The 6,256-nt window shown below is 29.2% G+C and overlaps 1 long non-coding RNA gene across 1 annotated transcript; it reads right to left on the reverse strand.

The window, feature by feature from the left end:
• Positions 1 to 5,369: 5,369 nt before the first annotated feature.
• Positions 5,370 to 5,771, reverse strand: LOC135959927 (uncharacterized). The gene is made up of 3 exons (XR_010576563.1): positions 5,639 to 5,771; positions 5,442 to 5,570; positions 5,370 to 5,380 (listed from the first exon to the last, which is right to left on the reverse strand). It is a non-coding gene; the product is annotated as an uncharacterized LOC135959927 (long non-coding RNA).
• Between the last annotated feature and the right edge of the window lie 485 nt (positions 5,772 to 6,256).

Genomic DNA, 6,256 nt, shown 5'->3' on the forward strand with positions numbered 1-6,256 from the left:
ATATATCCATATTTACTTGTATATGAGTTTTTGGCTTCGTAGGAAATCGTTAACCTATTCGCAGGCATGACCAAAATAATTTATTTTTTTAAAGGCAGTTTCAAAACTCCATTTTCAAATTTTTAAAAATTTGTAAAACAAATTTCAGAATTTTATGATCATCAGATTGGGATTTATTGGGAATATAATAGGGAATAAAAATATGAAAATATCTTATGTAGTTTTACCGTAGCAATTTTCGAGAAAAACAAATTATTTGGCTATATTTTGGTAGAACCTATTCAGAATATTACACCGTCTGACAAATAGAGAAAAAATTCGTTAGACACGAACCGGATGATATACGTCTGAAACTATAAATTTAATGGATAAAAACTGTGTTTTCAGTTTTTCATTTCGTGATCCTGTGTCCTTTTTTAAGGACTTCAAAGTTTCAAAGAAGTACATTTTTCAAAAAATATTTAAAAATACTGCTCTATTCCAACAATGACAAATTGTATGTCAAAAGAACAATAAGAGTTGTAAAATATTTTGTATTATCTTTATTTTATCCTGTAAGGATCAAAATATGTCAAAAATGTCCTTTAAAATGTTTATCCTTTAAGATTGCCAATAAATTCCTTTTAAAAAAATAGTGCGTTAAAGACCCGAATATTCTATACTAAATGTCAAAATTTCATCCTTTATATATAAAAAGGTCAAATTTAAATATAAAAAAAAAAATTATTAGTATACAAAAAACTTTTATTAAGAAAAGTGCATGTTTATAAACTACACCACCATAGTGGGGGAGGTATAATGGGTTAGGGTTAGGGTTGACAAATTCAGATTTGCAAAAAGCTGGACATTGGGGTATAAAAAACTGGACATTAAAAAATTACTGAGAAAATGTTAATTTTGGTTTTGTGTACATAATTTGTATTACAATATATTTTTGTCCATTGTAATCAACATATATTTGTATTACACCGTGCTACAGTGAAAAAACCTGGACAAAGCGTGGGTTATAGGTCTTGTTGAGTACATAACAAATTGTGTAAAAAACTTTATCTCACATTTTTTTGAAAACAGTTTTTTCAAAATAACTCCAAATTTTGAGGGTGTTTCAAAATCTTTCAAAACGGGGGTCTACAACCCCCACTTCAAAGAAAATACGAAACATATAACTTTTCTTAAATTCTCGAATTCATTCCTTTCACCTTTGGTAAAAAAATATGACCATATCATTATACAAATCTCTTGGTATTTGTTTATGAACTTCACGAAGGCTGCAGTAATCGATATATGTATAGTTTATCGTTATCTATTTCTTCAGATATTTGAAGGCTTTGCGGAAATCTTCCCAAGAAAATAAGTTTTTTTTTAATTTAAAAATGCTATTTTTTTAAAAAACGATTTTCTAAATAGCTGACCGCTGTTTTTAAAAAGTCTTCTATTCAGTTTTAAAAGTTTTTTTTCATCCGGCGAAATTTTGGTGCCAACAAATTTGTCATTTATTCTACTTTTGAGGCTATTTATAAGTGCGGTCATTATATCGATCAACTCTAAAACTGTACAAGAGTCATTCTCAAGATCTAAAATAGTTGTATGAAATTCCTGCATTATGTTTTGCATAAAATATAAAAATGCTTCTGATAATCCTCAACTTTTACATTCTTCTTCTTCATTGACATCATTATTAGAAATTCCATATGACACGTATTCCCATAAATCTTTTGGCATTTATTTTTTCATTTCTTTAAAAAATATTACATGTGTGTACTAATTAGTCATAAGTAAATTTGAAGTAATAAATAATATAGATATTATTGTCGAAAATTTCTATTTAGCTGGACAAATGAAATTTTAGCTTGAAACTGGACAGGCATCAAAAAAGCTGGACAATCCAGCCAAGTCCAGCCAGGCTGGCAACCCTAGTTAGGGCTGTTGTTTGCAACATACAAAAATATTGTCCCAACACCCACCTTAAAGTGTACCAATCTGCTCAGCATCGCTTTCTGAGTCGACTAAGCGATGTCCGTCCGTCTGTTCGTGCATCCATGGAAACCTTGTAATCAAACTACAGGTCGCAGGTTTAAAGATAATTCGACAAAATTTGGCCCCAAGGACAAAGGCTATTGAATTTGGTTAGAATCAGCCCATTATTTATCCTAGCCCCCATACAATTGGCCTATTTAATTATAAACATATTCAAACCAAATTCAGCACAATTAAGTTTTATGTAAGCCGAACTCTCAATATTGTCCTATTAACCTTAAAGCAGATAACGAAAATGTAGCTCAAATTTACAGACATCTAGTACATAAGAAATAACACAACAAATTATAAATACAATGTTTATAAATTTTTGTTTGTTATGTTATATTCCTTTGAAAAAACTAATTTAATATTTTTTGTGTGTATATTTAAAAAAAATTTACATACATACATATGTATATACTTTTTCATATGACAAATAATTTGAAATAACAAACACAATTTTTTTCCTGAAGATGCTACACATTGATGTAGCGAAATATTGAAATAAAAATTAAAATATTTGTATAAAAAGACCTTATGCTTAACTAATTATTACATTAATATTATAAAAAGGTCAAATAAAGTTAAATAACTATAGTCTGAAAAACAACTTTAATCCTGATAACTATATTGCTGAACTTTTGAAAATTGTGTATGGTGTATGCAAAAAGGTGTAAAAAATATTTTGTAAATCCAATAGGTTATATATCAATTTATCATGTGATGACAACAGAACCCTGGAATCAAATGGTATTCAATATTTTTGAGTCCATGAAAGATTTCTCACTTTCCAGATTTACTTACAATAAAACGCTTTACATGAACCGGCCCGGAAAACTTATTCTCATTTATTTCTTAAACTTATTACTTATTACCAGGGAAACCAAAATATGCAAATGCATGTTTTTTCTGGTGAGTCTAATGGGCACATGGATAAGATATTTACACGTTTCAGAACTATTTAAGAATTTTGGCATCGATTTGTTAGTGCATATTTTTGCATATTTTCCCCTTAAATGCATATTTTTGCATATATTTTTTTTTTGTTTTACTTATTTTTCGCTGTTGTGTTACATTACAGGTTTTTACTTTCTTTGTTTAAAATTCAAAATTGAAAAATAGATGGTTTTTTTGTAATATAAAATAAGCACTATTTTAATAATAGCACCATATAAATATCAAATTTGAGTTCTAATTCAAACTTAACCGTTCTTTAATATTAAGAGAATGTACAATAGTTTTCATGGTTTTCATCGTTCGTGTGAACGTATATGGGACTCCTACAAAGACGTAAACAAGGTTATTGCAAATGTGAAAAAGGTTAAAAGATTAAAAGCTGTTAATTATTACGCCAACAATTTGAAAAAAATTTTGAAGTTATCAATGCTTTAAATGCTGAGGAGTCACCTATATAAAAATTACTTAATTTTTATAACGTAAAATTTTGGATTTATTGAAACATTTATTAAAAAACTTCAAACAGCTGGGCTTACAATGACCGAACGGTATAATTTAGTGGAACAAACTTTTAAAAATATTGATAAAATACCAAATTGTAGTGTTAAAACTAATATTAAAATAAAATTTGAACAAATAATAGGAAAAAATTAAGGATTCAAAATTATAGAAAGCATTTGTAAACAGTTTAAAGGACTTTCCTCAAATCAGATTTCAAAATTAAGAGTTCAAGAAATATTATCTTTTAAATTTGCTCCTATAACATCAGTTGATGTCGAAAGGACATTTTATATGTATAAAAATGTTTTCAGATCCAATAGACAATGATTTTTATTTGAAAATTTAAGTCAACATTTTGTAATTTATTGCAATAATAACCTTAATTGAAGAAGTGTCTTCATATTTATATAAAATATCATTAAAAAATACCTCTCGATGCCTTTTCATAACTTAAGTTCCTATTGTTTTTGTGTTGTATTTATTTCTTGTTATACTTGTTTTAGTTCTTGTTATTTTTGTTTATTTTATGTTACTTTACCTTTTTAGAAATGCATTGTATTGATTTTTTTAAATAAAAGTATATTTTTTGGTTAAAAATTATGTAAAAGTTTGTTTTTTAATATTTAAAGCGCTTTTTTTAGAGCATATTTCCGGTTTCCCTGCTTATTACTATTATTAAATAAAATAAAAACCTTTAAAAAACTAAAAAAACTTGGCAAAAAATATTCAAAAACAAAAAAGTTATAATGGTTCAAAGTAAGTGAACATGCAGCGGGTAGAAATTAGAAAACACAACATTCGGAGTACCTTTACCGTGTTTTGGTTCACATTTCTTCACTTTGATTTATATTTCTAAGACGACTGCGAAAATTAAAAACGTGTTAAGACTTTCTTAAGGATAATTTAATTGCGGAATTTCGGTTTTTTCATTTTATTCAATAAACTGAACCGTTTTTGAGTTACGGGAATATATGTTGTGCAACCTCCTCCATTTTCGATATAAGGGTATATCTCGAAAATACGAGCTAACCTTTAAAAAACGATTAGCACCACTGAATTCAGCGTACCCGAATTAGTTTAACCCACAGGGTGCCCTGCTTGACAGTTTTTTCAACTAGCACAGTGTTATTATTACTTGACTTACTTTATTACATTGAAATAATTTTGTGTAAAAGTACGTATGTTAAGACCACTGTGTTAGAAATTTGTTCGGAATTTGTAATAGATATCGATTTTTCTCAGTTTCCGTGACGTCAAAGAAACGCTGGATACATACTATTAATGAATAACTCTGCATGTAAAAGAAATCACGTATTTTCCTTGTTATCTAGTTCCACAAGAGATATGTATGTATGTATTTTCAACCATTATTAAGTAGATATTAATGAACATTGGGAGTATTTAATGTATGGATTTCAGACATATTTAGTTAGTAATTATGTTAACATTAAAATTTTATTGATTAGATCGTTGATAAAGTAACAATAAGACACATTTATGTTTAATTTATTGTAAATTGAATTTTGAATCGTTTAAATGGAAGTCCAATGAATACCGGACTAATGACCATCAATCGTAGACAATTCAAATAAGTTTTGAGTGTGCTGCTGCACAAGACACTTGTAACATTTTTCCCAATTTTATTGATCTAAATATTTGGAAATGCTTGGGGTCCCCAGTCCCATGTAGGTTGCGTCCATATGTAACCAGTGTCGGTCATGGAGCAGTATGCATTATAATAACGACCAGGAGAACTAAAAGGAAAAAGCCATTTATGGTGCTATATTTATTATTTATTTATTTATATATGATGTTTTTACCGGCAATAAGAGAATTGGGGACATTTGCATCGAAATTGATTTTGAAATTCTTCTTTGCACACTTCATTCCACCAACAAGTTCGCTGGTAAAACATGAAAGAAAACAAATTTTTAAATCATTGTGGAAATAATGGTGGATCTTACCTCGGTCATGTAACCATGAACGCTTTGGTCGGAATAACTTCTTTTAACAATGTGACCATTTGCAGTTGTTGCCGTTGCCAATGTCACTGTATGCAGCATGATGGCGTATGCAACAATCAAAATTGGAACCTATAAATGTAAAACTTGACTTTTATTATATGTAGTGAACTCAGCGACTATTCACAAATGTTAACAACCATTTATAATCCCAATCGACGCTTTATTCGACCTGTCGAAATCCTTGTTTGTCAATTTCAATCTTATAATTAAACTTTCTTGTTTTTTTTTTGTCACAAAACTCTGGCATTAATGTCTTCTTGCAATTATAATGTTCTTGTGTGTTTATTTATATTAGCCCCTACACGTAGGATGCAATATATAGAAGAGTTTAACGTGTTTGTAACACCCACCATCAAATAAGATGGGGGTATATTGATTTAGTCATTTTGTTTGTAACATATCGACATATGTATTTCAGACATATTCTGGGTACTGTGATATGTCCGTCCGTCTGTTGAAAACACGATAGGACCCAAACGAAAGAAGCTATCTGGCTGAAATTTTCCAAACATTTTCTCTGTTGATAAGATTTGTTTGGTGTTGAAAATCGGCAAAATAGGTCCATGATTTCACCTAGCCCCCATACAAATGTTCCCCCGGAATACTGTTTGAGCAGCCATAAATATGCTGATTACGTGGCAATCCTGATGCACAACTTAGTTCTAAATAAATTATACTGTAAAGTATTGCGAAAATCAGGAATCATTTGTCCCTAGTCCCAATACAAAGCTCCCCTCAGAAAATGACTTGAAAAT

This window comes from Calliphora vicina, chromosome 5 (assembly GCF_958450345.1).
Source record: "Calliphora vicina chromosome 5, idCalVici1.1, whole genome shotgun sequence".
Classification (NCBI taxonomy): domain Eukaryota; kingdom Metazoa; phylum Arthropoda; class Insecta; order Diptera; family Calliphoridae; genus Calliphora; species Calliphora vicina.